Source organism: Zootoca vivipara, chromosome 6 (genome assembly GCF_963506605.1).
Source record: "Zootoca vivipara chromosome 6, rZooViv1.1, whole genome shotgun sequence".
Classification (NCBI taxonomy): domain Eukaryota; kingdom Metazoa; phylum Chordata; class Lepidosauria; order Squamata; family Lacertidae; genus Zootoca; species Zootoca vivipara.
Window position 1 is genome coordinate 41386756 of NC_083281.1, and position 14766 is coordinate 41401521.

Genomic DNA, 14766 nt, shown 5'->3' on the forward strand with positions numbered 1-14766 from the left:
TATTTGGCCCCAGGCCTGATGTTCCCCATCCCCATCCTTTATGCTGAGAGGAGCTCATTTGTTCATTGCCTCACTTATCTTCATTCAGCTTCTGATATGGTTGGTCTCATTCTGTGTCCAGGGCAGCTGTGTATCAGCTCCATCTGGTACGCAGGCAGAGACCCTACCTGCCTGCAGACTGTCTCACCAGAGTGTTGCATGCTCTAGAGGGCCTTCTCGGTAGTGGCGCCAGCCCTGTGGAACACCCTCCCATCAAATGTCAAAGAGAAAAACAGCTACCATATTTTTAGAAGACATCTGAAGGCAGCCCTGTTTAGGGAGGCTTTTAATGTTTAATAGATCGTTTTATTTCATTTTTTCTGTTGGAAGCCGCCCAGAGTGGCTGGGGAAACCCAGCCAGATGGGCGGGGTATAAATAATATGTTGTTGTTGTTGTTGTTGTTGTTGTTGTTGTTGTTGTTGTTGTCTCTCGCTTGGACTACTGCAATGCGCTCTACGTAGGGCTACCTTTGAAGGTGACCCAGAAACTACAACTAATCCAGCTAGACTGGTGACTGGGAGTGGCTGCCGAGACCACATAACACTGGTCTTGAAAGACCTACATTGGCTCCCAGTACGTTTCCGAGCACAATTCAAAGTGTTGGTGCTGACCTTTAAAGCCCTAAATGGCCTCAGTCCAATATACCAAGGGGGTCCACCCCCATCGTTCTACTGGGACACTGAGATCCAGCGCCGAGGGCCTTCTGGTGGTTAACCTCATTGCGAGAAGCCAAGTTGCAGGGGACCAGGCAGAGGGATGCCCTCCCATCAGATGTCAAAGAGAAAAACAACTACCAGATTTTTAGAAGACATCTGAAGGCAGCCCTGTTTAGGGAGGTTTTTAATGTTCAATTGATTATTGTATTTTACTTTTCTGTTGGAAGCTGCCCAGAGTGGCTCGGGAAACCCAGCCAGATGGGCAGGATATAAATAATAAATTGTTGTTGTTGTTGTTGTTGTTGTTGTTTCCTTCCCAGGGTTTGGCATTATCTTCTTTTTGTTTCACTCCTAGCATCCTTCCAAATGTAGGTGTCCTCGGTTTCCTTCTCTCATTTCCTTCATTCTGTGTACTCTTCCTCTTTCCCATCTGATTTTGGTTTTTTGTCTGTAATATCACTGTTGGACTGATGAAATCCAGTTCTATCTTCCTGTTCTCCCTTTCTCTCCCCCGCTTACTAATATTTGCCATTGTCTTGCAGCTAGTTCTGCTTGGATGTCAAGATTGTTATCTCAAACTCAATATGTAGAAGACAGGATTGATTATATATTCTCTCCTCCCCCCCCCCCAAAAAAACCCGCTCTCTTTCACCTTCTCTTTGACTCTCAAATAGCAGCATAACTCTTCAGTCTTCTCAGCAAGTTAAGGGTTTGAGTGTTATCTTTGATCTTTCTCAGCTCCCATTACTGCTGTAGCTTAGGTCTGCCTGTTTGTAGTATTTCTAAAATTCATGCTCTCTTATCTTCTGATTCTACCAAAGCCACTATTCAGACCCACATTCTATCTTCTGTTGATTATTCTAATGTTTTGCTTACCAGTCTTACTATCTCTTAACTTAGACCTATTATATCTATTCTTAACACTTCTGCTCACTTAGTTTTAAGTGATAGTAAACTGCGTAAAAAAAATGCCGTACTGTATTGTAATATACTGAATGCTCCTCCATCCAAAATAAAAAAATTCCTCATACAAAGCAAATTAGCATGTCCAGGGAAAGTGTTCTAGCATCTCAAAAAAAAAGCAGGATGAAAAAAAAGAGGGGAGAGCTCCCTGACCCATCCAGGTCATTGGATTATGAACTCCTTTGCATCTGTGCTAAGCAAGCAAAACCTGCCCTAAAGGCTAGACAAACACCTATACCTTCCTGGAGTTTCATTTCTCAAATGGGAGGTGCTGGAACAACCAGAGGATTTCAGCCCTCCCTGCACCATAACCCAGAAAATGGCCAAGATGGGAATTGCCACTTCACACACACCATATACATTTAAAGCACATCCCCTTCCCACCTCAGAATCCTGGGAACTGTAGCTTGCTAAAGGCAGTGGGAGGTGTAGTTCTGTGGTGTGGAACTACAGTTCCCAGGTTTCCGGGGAGGGTGTGGGACGTGCTTTAAATGCATGGTAGTTTTTGCTTAACCCATGCTGTCTAGACACAGGTGCAGGCGGTTTTCACCTTGTTCCACTCCTTTCCCAAAGAAAATCCACTGTTTATGGATAGATCAGAATAAAATCTGGGTGAGGTCTAAAGGGGGGAGAGCAGTGGGACAGGAGAAAGTGTGGATAATCCCTAAGTCTCTGACCAGGTCAGAGAGTCAGAGGGTACTCCTTGAACCTAAGAAAACTTTCAGGCTTCCTCTTTGCTTTGAAATCACAATTTACAGCCAGCTTTCCCCTTAGTCCTGCTCTCAGCCACCAGACATTGAAGAAGATCCAGGATGGAGTTGGTGAAACATAGTCCCTACATGTAAAGCATTTTATTATTCCTGTTTCATGAATGTAGGGGAGGAAGTTGCTAGACAGGCAGCTTGCTCATAAGGTGCCTGGCCAGTAATAATAACTATTGTTGTTGTTGTTGTTGTTGTTGTTATTGTTGTTTATTAAATTTGTATACCACCTTTCATCTGTAGATCTCAGGGCAGTTCACAGCATAATCAGCCACATTTCTTTTATGCAGCCTGGTATGACTTTATTTCTTGTTTAAACCAGAAAGACAACCGACTAATGATACCACCACAGTACACTTTTTGGGAGGGAACACATAAGACCCACATAATCTGCATAATAGCAGCAGGGCAACTGGGATCAAGTGGTCAAGATGGTCGGCAGTTTCCCATAGCTAGTCTTGAAACTCACATTGGTTTTCACCACCACCACCCCCATCAGCTGGGCAATCAGATTGTGTGCTTGGCCAAGAGCGAGGAAATCTAGCTTCAAGAGAAAGTATGAAAGAAGACACTTATTTGCAAAAAAAAATGTGTATGTGCTAATTTATAGATATAGGTGCAAACTATAATTTCAAGAGAAATTCAATAATCTCACCATAGCGAGGAAGGCTGTGACCAGCTGGACCTGTGTGCCTGCTCGGTCTATGGTCCCAGTGGTCCTAACAGGACTCAACCTGCCCCTCCACAATGTCCCCTTGGGATTCATGACATTCTTCTCTAGTCTGATGTTAAAACAGTGAAGGGACTTCTGCAGCCCATGCTCCAGCCTGGAGCAGATGCCCAAAGCTCAAGGAGGTCTGGGGCTGTGTTTTAAAGCTGTATATTGTCTTAAAATATTCCATCCTATCCATCCTTTTGTTTTTAAGAAGTTGTCTGCTACTTGGTTCTGGGCGTTGTAACTGAAAGCTGTTGGCCTTCTTTCAGAAGTTCTCAAAGATCTATTCCCAGATTGAGAACCTGTTAAGGAACTCTGCGTTCATTCACAGTACAAAATGTACAAGTATAGTTAGAAACAGCAGTTAAGGAAAGCAGCAACAGTGACTGAAATCAAGCACCAAAAGTTTTCTATTAAAGAGGGATATTTACTTCAACTAAAATGACAGGGCCTCTCTCTTGTGTGTTGCGTTCTCTGTGCTAGAACTGGGTGCAAACAAGATTTGGGTCATTTCGTTTAGTGCACAGACTGCCCTCAGCAGTCGCTCCTGAGGAATGCAAAGGTTAAAGGAAGAGAATATACACAATCACAAGGTTTGCCATGGATTAACACTAGTCACTCTCATCACAAGCTCAAGGTGCCAATCACTGTGGAAGCAAGACAGAGATGCCTTCAAATGAAACAAAGGTTTTCACAGCCCCAGGAACCAAAGCAGGCAGTGTGATATGGGCAGTGTGACATGGGTTGCAGCAAAGCAGCAGCAAGGATTGACTCAACCACTGCAGCCCTGAGCTCACCAGTGCTCTGGCTCACATCAGCACCATCTAGGAAAGCTGCAGTGGCACTGGTGTCAAGAGGGTATTGATGTTCCACCATCTGCCTAAGCTATGTAGGGCTCTGGCACTACCCACAGAATCCCCTATAACATCTTATCACTCTGTGAAAGATGTACAGTCCTGAGCTGCATATTTCTGAATTCCCTATCATACAAATACTTTTTCCATCTCAAACTCCAGTTACCACCCACTCCCAGACTCCAAATACCATCCACTCCTAAACTCTCTAAACGGTCTCCCACCAGCATCCAAACTGGCCCTGTCTGCAGTCTGCAGTGCCAAATTGGTTAAGCAATGGTAGCATCTGACTTTACCATTTTTTGTACACCAGGCCCATCAAACGTACTGGAAGAGCCTTGTTTTGTTTTGCTTTATTGTATTTTAAAGGTCAGAGATACACTTCTATATAATCAAAAGTATAACATTATCTCATCATTGTGTTATGAGAGTGCCTAGCTTATCAAAAAGTCAAAAATAATTGGAGAGAAAGAAAGATCTTGCTAAATTTAAAAAGTCATATAAATTGGTATCCTTAATCCATCTGTTAGAATATTATGAACCTGTTAATAACAGAGAAAAGAAAAGTACATTAAAATAAATAAATAAATAAGGAAGGAAGGAAGGAAGGAAGGAAGGAAGGAAGGAAGGAAGGAGTGGAGGACACACACACACCTTTAAATAAATTATTTTATATTTTTATTTTTAAATCTACAGAAACTCAAAAAAAGAAAGTAATAATAATACATATTAATTTGAAAGATGCATGAAAAAATCAATCAAAGAAGAGCCCTGTTTTAAAGCGGGCTGAGGCGCATTGTCTGTCTTCACTGCGAATAAACTCTTTCCCCATTATTGGTACAGTACAGGCCAGCCTTCACCAACCGGGTGCCCTCAAGATGTTGGGCTACAACTCCCCCACAGCATTGTGCTGGCTGGGGCTGATGGGAGTGGCCATCCAACAATATCTGGAGGGCCCCAGGTTGGTAAAGGCTGGCGCTCCAAAGCCAAGGAAAAGCCTGGGTGTCTTTCTGCTGCCCCACCGAAATGCCATGGAGGATGCCATGCATACCGCATGCCAATGAACCCCCAAAGTCCTCCAAGTCTGCATGTTTGCCTACAAAACTGTGCCAACTCCATTGTGCTATCACTATGAATATCTAATGAATCCCTAATGACAAGGTCGTTAAATCAAAGTGTTAGCTCATCTTTCTCCCTTTTTTTCAGAGTTTTATTAGGTTGTTTACGTTACTAAACGAGATTAATTCTTGATTCCAAGGCTCTGGAGGGTGGGAAGTTCCATCAGTCACTGATGGAGAGGTAGGGGAAGGACTGAATTAATCTCAAGGAATTTCTTTGCTCTAAGTTGAAAGGGGATGGGGGAAGAGGCTCCCCCCCAGGAGCCTCAAGATTCCCTAAATATCCCCTCTTATAAAAAATTTGGGCACCGAAGGGGGGCTCATGGCAATAAATTTACACACACACACACACACACACACACACACCAGAACCCTAACCTACTACACTGACTGTTTGTCATTAAGACTAATGCATAGGAGCATAAAATTAAATGTACAGCAACGTCGGCCAAAAGCTAAAGGCATCCATCAATTTTGGAAGGGTCCGCATAGGACTAGCTCTGGGAGCTTGTTTGGGAGCCCAGAACAAGGAAACTGCAGGTCCCCAACTCTTGTTTTCCGTTGCAGATCAGGGCTCCTGTGCCAAAAGGGTCTTATTAAATCAAACAACCCTGCCCTGAAGGGTTCCCATAGCCTCCTCTATTCCTTCTGCCTGCTGAATTGTAAAAACTCTGCCCACCTTCTTGCATTATTGAGAGTAAAAATAGTCAACATTCTTGGGCTATTGAAATATCTGATATTCCAAATAGACACATTCCTTATCATGTGTAACTATATTCCATTATTCCATAATGCCAAAAAGAATATTCCATATTCTTGGGCTATTGAAATAAACTTTAAAGTAGACCTTTAAACTTGCAATATATTGGGGTCCCAGGTCCCAGGACCCAGGTGGCGCTGTGGTTAAACCACTGAGCCTAGGGCTTGCTGATCAGAAGGTTGGCGGTTCGAATCCCTGTGACGGGGTGAGCTCCCGTTGCTTGGTCCCAGCTCCTGCCAACCTAGCAGTTCGAAAGCATGTCAAAATGCAAGTATGCAATAGGAACCGCTACAGCGGGAAGGTAAACGGCGTTTCCATGTGCTGCTCTGGTTTGCCAGAAGCGGCTTTGTCATGCTGGCCACATGACCTGGAAGCTATACGCTGGCTCCCTCGGCCAATAATGCGAGATGAGCGCGCAACCCCAGAGTCGGTCACGACTGGACCTAATGGTCAGGGGTCCCTTTACCTTTTTTATATTGGGGTAAAGGTGAGGGTAGGAGGGGGTTTATCACAGAAAGTTGCCTTATACCAAGTCAGATCATTTGTCCATGTAGCCCAGTACTGTCTGCACTGACTGGCAGCAGCTTTCCAGGGATATTTCCCAGTACTACCCAGAGATGCTGCCAGAGATTAAAGCAATGAACTTCTACATGCAGTATGTGGGCTCTGCTACTGGGCTCCCACACACCCCTATTTCTGAGCAGTAAAAGTGCATACCTTGTGTTTGGTTTCCTTTGAATGAAGGTCACCGGAGATGGTGGTGCTGGTAAATGGCTTTATTTACACATATACACAGGCTGAGCATGACAGAAGGGCTCACAGCATTAGCAGCAAGAGGTCCTCTTATGGATCAGGAATTGGTTAAGTAGCAGGAAGCAGAGAGTAGGATGAAATCAGAGCTTTCCCAGCTTTTCATGTTGGTGACATACCTTTTAGACATGCATCGTTTCGTGGCACAGTCATTCAGTTTTAGTGGCAAACTGGAGATTAAACTTAACCCCTTTCCAAGCCTGGGAGGAGCATGGGGAGCATTCGTGTGACACACCTGCACACTGCAGCTGACACACTAACGTGTCACGACACACAGTTTGGAAAGCTCTGGGCTAAATGGTCACTTCTCCCAATGGAGAGGTGCAGAAAGTGGGTCATAGTGGAGGCAAATTCCATGCTAGGGATCATTAGAAAGGAATTTAAAATAAAATTGTCAATATCGCAATGCAGTTATGGCGTGGCTGCATTTGGAATATTGTGTCTAGTTCTGGTTGCCTCCCCTCAAAAAGGAGGGTTCAGAAAGGGTGAGCAAAATTATCAAGGGGATGGATCGACACTTCTGTGGAGAATGGTTCCAGTGCTTGGGACTTCTTAGAGAAAAGATGAGCAAGAGATGACATGATAGTTTGTAAATTTATGCATGCTATTGAGAAAGTGGACAGAGAAACAATTTTCTTTCTCCCTCTTAACACTAGAACTTGTGACAATCAAATGAAGCTGAAGGTTGGAAGATAAAAGAAAGGACTTCTTCATGAAGCACATAGCTGTAACTCTGGCACTTGCTCCTACAGGAGGCAATGAGGGCCACTGTGAGGGACAAGGGATACAGGGAAGTCCCTCCCATCTTAAGTTCCAGCCCATCCCCAAGCGCTGGAGAGAGTAAGGAGAGCTCTGCCTCCAGCGGAGAGTCAGGAAGTGGTGTCCGAGGCTCAGGCAAGGTTGTGGAGCCCATGCCTCAGGTGGGACAGGAAGTTGGACGCACGGGGGGGGGGGAGGCCAATCCCCCCAACTCCCGAATTGCGACGCAAACGTAGGGGGAAGAGGTTGGGTCTGCCAAAGCCTTGGTGCTGGAAGAAAACGCGCCAATCGCCATTCGGAGGTTCTGACACCTCACCTTAAGGATGCATTTTTACCGCTCTGAACACTGTAAATAATCAGCACTTAATAAAAGCCTTAAAAGACCATGCTGGAGTCGTTACTCTAGAGTAGCCATATCAGGCCCTCTGACAGCCACCAACTTGGATAGGGAAGAACAGCAAGGAAGGCCTATTGCCCTCCTGTCCTCCTTGTGGGCTTCCCACATGGATATGGTCGGCCACTGTGGGAAATGAAATGCTGGACTAATCACTTTGTGGTTTGCTGTTGCTCTCCAAACTAATGTCAACTCAAAAACAAACCATCCAGACATTTTTCCTTCCGAGAATCAGATCTGTTTTCTCCCAACCCAGGCTTTGCAGCTGGTTTCTTAGCTACCTGTTGGCTGCCTTTTAGCTCAGGACCTGAAGGCAATAGCCTTTACACACTATTCTCCCCCAGCAACTGGCATTCAAAGACATGCAGCCCCAATCCTTGAGAAAGCAATAGCCATCATCACTATGACTAGTAGCCAATGATAGTCTTCTCCACTGTGATGGTGTCTAATCACCTTTTAAAGCTGTCTATAGTTGGTGGCTATCACCACCTCTTGTGCTGGGAGTGAATTCCACAGTTAAACAGTGTGCTGCGCTGTGTGAATAATTGCTTCCTTTCTGCATGTCCTGAATCTCTCATTGTTCAGGTTCACTGGACATGGTGGCTTGTTGAGGACATGGGCATCTCTTGGGTGGTCTGATGTGGGGTGGCAAATCTGCTGCCTTGTAGCAATGCCTGTTCTCTTTCTGCTCTGCATATATGTTTAAATGGAGTCACTGATTGGCCTCCAGTGCTCTTTTTCAAAAGAAACTAAACCTGTTGTTGTTGTTATTATTATTATTATTATTATTATTATTATTATTATTATTATTATTTAGGTGACAGTTGAGATCACAGGAGCAGTGAAGGGGAGGGGTGCTTCACCATTTCCATGCCTGGCATTTGTCCATTCCTAACTGCCCCCGCCCCAAAGTCTTTTCCTTTTCTGGAGGGGGAGACACACTGGCAACCCTATATGGAGGGGAGACAGAAAAGCTGCTTGGGAAATGATTGGAGAAATGGGTGGAAAAGGGTTGAGTTTCCCCCATCTTTTGCTACATCCATGATCCCAAACTCCCCTCCCAGGTGACATTTTTCCTACTTAAATATTGGAAAGGGGGACTTTTCGGTTGCCGTCATGCACATTAGCATGTGATGTGCAGCCTGGCCCTCAACGGCACAGGGATGTTTGTCACCCAGCAGCATTGACAGCATCTGCGCCATTAGCGGAATTGTGTGCAAAGATGTGAGCCCCCACTGTGCAGAACATATGCACTTGGCTTCATTGTGTGACAGCTTGCACAATTGAGCCACTTTTTCCCCACCACCACACACACACACATACACGCAGCTCTGACTAACACAGGCACAAAACTGTTGCCTTTAAGGGCACAAGCTTACAGCACCAAATAGGTGGGTTTCAACTTTAGGAGGTAATAATATGCAGATATTCACCTTGCCCCCCTCGTTGCCAGTCTCTCCTGGCATCATCATTTCAAACCCCTTTGAAATCCACCCAGCCCTCCCTAGCCCCTGTGATTGCTGTGCTGACTTGATGGAGACCTGTAGATCTGGATCAGAGGAAAGGCCTGTCTGGGGGAAGGCACAGCCAAAGCACCTGGCTGAGCTTTAGCCTCGCCTCTTCCCCTTTCCCGGCACTTCGCTTCTAATGCGTTTCTAAAAGCTCTGACGGAGCATCCCTTTGGTGCCTTCTTAACCCCTTGCTAATTTTCGTTTGTGGCGCTTTCCACAACGAACGGCTTGCAATCATATGGTCTAATGTTGTTCTGGAAGAAGGACCTAATTAAAAAGGGAAATGAGGATGACATTGTAAAATGTTCAATTAAGTTTATCTCATTACGGTGAATATTAGAGAGGAGCCGGGCCTTTTCATATTTTATACCAATTTTTCCTCTCTCTGAGCTTGCATTTAAAGAGCAGGGGTTTAATTGCAACCTGTTCCTTAGAATGAGGAGGGGGAAGGAGGAGAAGGAGGGGGAGAGATATTTTGTTAAACATGCACCTCATTAATGTTCACGGCTGCTAGTTTGACTAATGGGAAATTCCAGTCCTGTTAGCACAGCGTGGTTCCCTTCTGAAAGCTTTAATGATGCAAGCAGAACAATAGCATTTGATGCCTTCCTCTATTTCATCTGCCTTACCTTTCCACCTCACCCACAGCTGACCTCTGGGGATGGTTAAGCTGAGGTTTGGAGCAAGACCAGAACCTTTTAACCCCTTCTTGCTTTGCTCTCCATAACCTTTGGCCATCAACTGGTGGGTTGAGACCCCCCTGTCAGGCTGTAGCTAAGGATGGGCTAATCTGTCCATTTCATTTTTTCTCGGCTTCTCATTTTTCCAACTTAAATTCAGTTCACCACATTTCTGGATCAGGGTGAGTTTCTTGTGCCCACCTGGACCATGCCCTCATAACTGACTTCCATGATTCAATTCCCAGTGGTCTATCTCCACCAGACGTCTTTGGGGTTGGGTGATCAGCACTCATTGAAAACTGTTTCTCCTTCACAGATGTGGCAATAGTGGACCAGGACAGTCACAGGCTGCCAAGCAGCAGGAAACTTGGCAATAGCAATAATCGCCCAAAAGTGCTTCTGCCAGTAATGTAGACCACCAAAGAAAACCCCATGTTGCAAAACAGAACACTCAGAACAACAAGCAACATGTCAGCTAATAATATACTGACAATATTTTTATACTGTTTCAAAATTCATAAACAGAAGACATATAATATGTGCATGGAGTCACAAATTACAGTAGTAAGAATCAAATAACTGTTCCATGAATTGGAATGATAGGAGTGGCAAGTCACTGTCAAAGATCACTGAAATGGAGGCAAGATGCCTTTCCAATGTAGTCCAGGCAGTCAAAGAGCATCATTAGAACCTTCCAAATGAGTTGGGACGGCCTGAAATCTCATCTTCAAAGCAACCATGTAAGCACACATGGCCCTGTAATCAAGAGCAACAGCTTCTGCCACATTTTCAATCAATATACCTAAGAGAGCATTCAAGGCCCAGTGGTGGCAAAGTTGCCTGCTGTTTTACTGGTTCTGCTCCTGTACCTTTCCTAACAGCCTGAGGATGAAACAGCAAAGAGTTTCCCACTTTAAATTTCTGATAACTATCTGCATGCCAAGCTGTTTTAAAGGCACATGAACCAGGCAAGGCAGTGGGTGGAAAGTTGGCAACCTTACATAGTGCCACCTTTTTTATCCAAATTGCCAGAGGGTAACGGAGCGGGATCTAAAATATTGGCACACTCAGAAATTGGATAAAGAAAGAAAGGGTTGCTCACAGAGACATCAAAGTACATGCCAGAAAATTTGGATAAACAGAGTTGTTGTGGAGAGAGAGAGAGAGAGAGAGAGAGAGAGAGAGAGAGAGAGAGAGAGAGAGAGAGAGAGGTGTTCTTCTACTTAGCAGTGTTTACCAAGCAAAATGCATCCCACCAGCCATTACTGTTGCTTCTAAAAATATTATATGTTAGTGCCTGAAATTTACTAAGTGCTGTTCACAGATTAAAAACAAGAAAATTTCTGCCTGCAAACCTACAAACTGAAAGGCATTAAATAAAAAGAAAAGAAATTGAAGAGGGGAGCAGAAAAACTCATGAGCCAGTCTTGCAAACACAGAGTTCATACCCACCTTCTATCTCTCCAACGATTTTGCACAAGCAGCAGCAGGAGGAGGTTTGTGAATCTCTTGATGAGCATGACATGTTTGATTGATGGGTTGCTGTCAGCCTGGCAGGTCACAATTTAGGCAGGGCCTTCTTCCTTTCTAAAGACAGAGGCACCGGGGCTCAGGCTGGCCTGTCAGTTGCAACCTCAAACCTAGAAACCCTTCCCTTCTAATCCCAGATGCCTGGAACTTGACGCTGATTGCAGGGTTCTGCAGCAAAGGCATTCTGTACATTAACAGAAGGATCGTCTTCATATTCTCATTTCACATATTGTATGACTTCACAGCCAAGGAGAGTGGCCACTCATACACTGCCAAAAAGAAGGACAAAAGGAAACATGAATTTTCATGAAATATGTGTGTGCCCGTGTATGTGTTTAGAAACAAATTTAGAAATAATCGCCATAATGTAAACAGCAGTGAAGAATGTAACCAGGCAAATCAATCTTCTGCCCACGTGCTTAGGAGCTGCAAGAAGGATATCTTGATGACTGGGCAAATGATATTAAATGTGCCCCTAAGCCATGTTAAAAATCAACAACTGTAGTAAAATAATAGACATTGGCAAATTCATTTTGTTTTATTATAAGGGATTTAGCACCTTTGTGCACAGCAGACATATTTGCCCCATTGCCATACCCTTGGCCTCAGGCATTGTTAATATTTGTTCTGTCTTGTTTTAATTTGTTCATGATTTCGTCCGCTACAGCGCTTCTTGTTTTCTGTTTTGTTTCAATGAACTCTACAAAACATTCCTCACTCAGAATGTTTCTAGTACAGTATCAGTATGGACCTGCCTGATAATCTGGCACATTTGTCTACAGTGAGAAACATGTGGAGTACAATCAAATGGTAAGGAATAATACTTTGCCCTTTTTATCCTAAAAATTACCTCAATACGAATGTTTTCCTCCAATAATTCAAGGAGTTCCTTATATATGTTATGTGTCCACTTTTTTACAGTCCACTTTTTATGACTTCACTAATGTTGACTTCATTATCATAATGGCTAATCAATTCAATGAGATTTAGAAAAATTCCTGTGCTAGGACCACTGGCAGTTGCTGTAGTACCTCGAAGAAACAAAATTATTTTTTTGCACAAAGCAGGTTAACATCCAAAATAACCTTCAAAATATGTTGCCATTTCTCATTTTGTGTCTGAATTGCCTTTTGTAGAGAATCATCTCTAAGCCCACCATTTTTAAGCTATTCCATTTTAATTATGCATCTCAGTCCAATGTGTTTCTATGACCAACCATTATAAATAATGTGATTCAAATGCTCCCAATCACTGAAACGCTTCCATTTACTGCAAATATTTGAATAGGTTTCAGGTGTGTTTGCCACAAACAAAAACACAAGGAATGCAAAATAATATCTTACACCTTTTTCAGATATACTGTACCAGCTTGTTACAGTCAACTGCTTTGCTGTTAAGATTTTTTAAAAAATATATACAGTGGAACCTCAGTTTACGAACACCTCGGTTTACGAATTTTCGGTTTACGAACACCGCGGACCCATCTGGAACGGATTAATTCACTTTCCATTACTTTCAATGGGAAAGTTCGCTTCAGTTTATGAACGCTTCAGTTTATGAACGCTTCAGTTTATGAACAGACTTCCGGAACCAATTACACCCATGCTTCAGGTTAAGTACGCTTTAGGTTGAGTACTCCGCGGACCCGTCTGGAACGGATTAATCCACTTTCCATTACTTTCAATGGGAAAGTTCACTTCAGTTTATGAACGCTTCAGTTTATGAACAGACTTCCGGAACCAATTGTGTTCATAAACCAAGGTACCACTGTACTAGAAACACTGTGTTTGAAAGACTTTAAAAGAGGATTAGACAAATTCATGGGGAATAAATGGTTACTAACCATGAAGGCTATCTTCTCCCTCCACTGTCAGAGGCAGTGTGCTTCTGAATATTAATTTCTGGAAATCCCAAATGGGGACAGTGTTGTTGCCCTCAAGTCCTATTTGTGGGCTTTCCATCAGGGCTGTCTCAAGTCCGTCGGGTGCCCTGGCGCCGTGGTGCGGAGATCGCTCCGGCACCCCCGTCCCGCTCCGTTTCTTGCCGCGGCTGGTGGGCGGGCGCAGTGCGCAGCATGGTTTCTGTGCGGCTCTGCCACGCGGCGCCCCCCTACCGGGCCAGCGCCATGGCACCCCACGCCACCCAGACTAACCCTAGAGCCGGCCCTGCTTTCCATTAGCTCATCAACTAGGTGAGCCTTTGACCTGATCCAGCAACAGTTTGCTTCTCGTATTCCACTGCAACTTTCTTGATGAGTTCAGCTAGTTAATTCTATATTTTTATTTTCCTTTTAGAAAACAATTCCCCAAATGTCTCTGGACCACTAAAGACTAATGATGTTTTTGTGGGTTTATTTTGCTGGGGGTTTTTGCCGGGGGGGGCGTATATTCACAACCTGTTTGCAAGCATGTCAGAGGCATCTGGCTGGCTACACTTCTGGACTAGAGGGATCATTGGAGTCTTTAGTTTTTGAGTAGAGATTTGGATTCAAGGCCAGGGCTGGCCCAATTCAGGTTGGGATTTCCCTGAAAGTCATCCATGTGGCTACTGAGGAAGAGCGGAGGACAAGTACAAGTAGATTCAGAGCTGATGAAGCGGCTGGGCCAAAGCCGAAAGGATGCTCAGTTGCGGATATGCCTGGAAGCGAAAGGAAAGTCCGATGCTGTAAAGAAAAATATTGCATAGGAACCTGGAATGTAAGAACCATGAGTGGAGGTAAGCTGGATGTGGTCAAAAATGAGATGACAAGAATAAATATCGACATCCTGGGCATCAGTGAACTAAAATGGAAGGGAATGGGCGAATTCAGTTCGGGTGACTATCATATCTACTACTGTGGGCAAGAATCCTGTAGCAGAAATGGAGTGGCCCTCATAGTCAACAAAAGAGTGGCAAAAGCTGTAATGGGATGCAATCTCAAAAATGACAGAATGATCTCGATACGAATCCAAGGCAGACCTTTTAACATCACAGTAATCCAAGTTTATGCACCAACTACCGGTGCTGAAGAAAGTGAAATTGACCAATTCTATGAAGACCTACAACAACTTCTAGAAATGACACCAAAGAAGGATGTTCTTCTCATTACAGGGGATTGGAATGCTAAAGTAGGGAATCAAGAGATAAAAGGAACAACTGGCAAGTTTGGCCTTGGAGTTCAAAATGAAGCAGGGCAAAGGCTAATAGAGTTCTGTCAAGAGAACAAGCTGGTCATC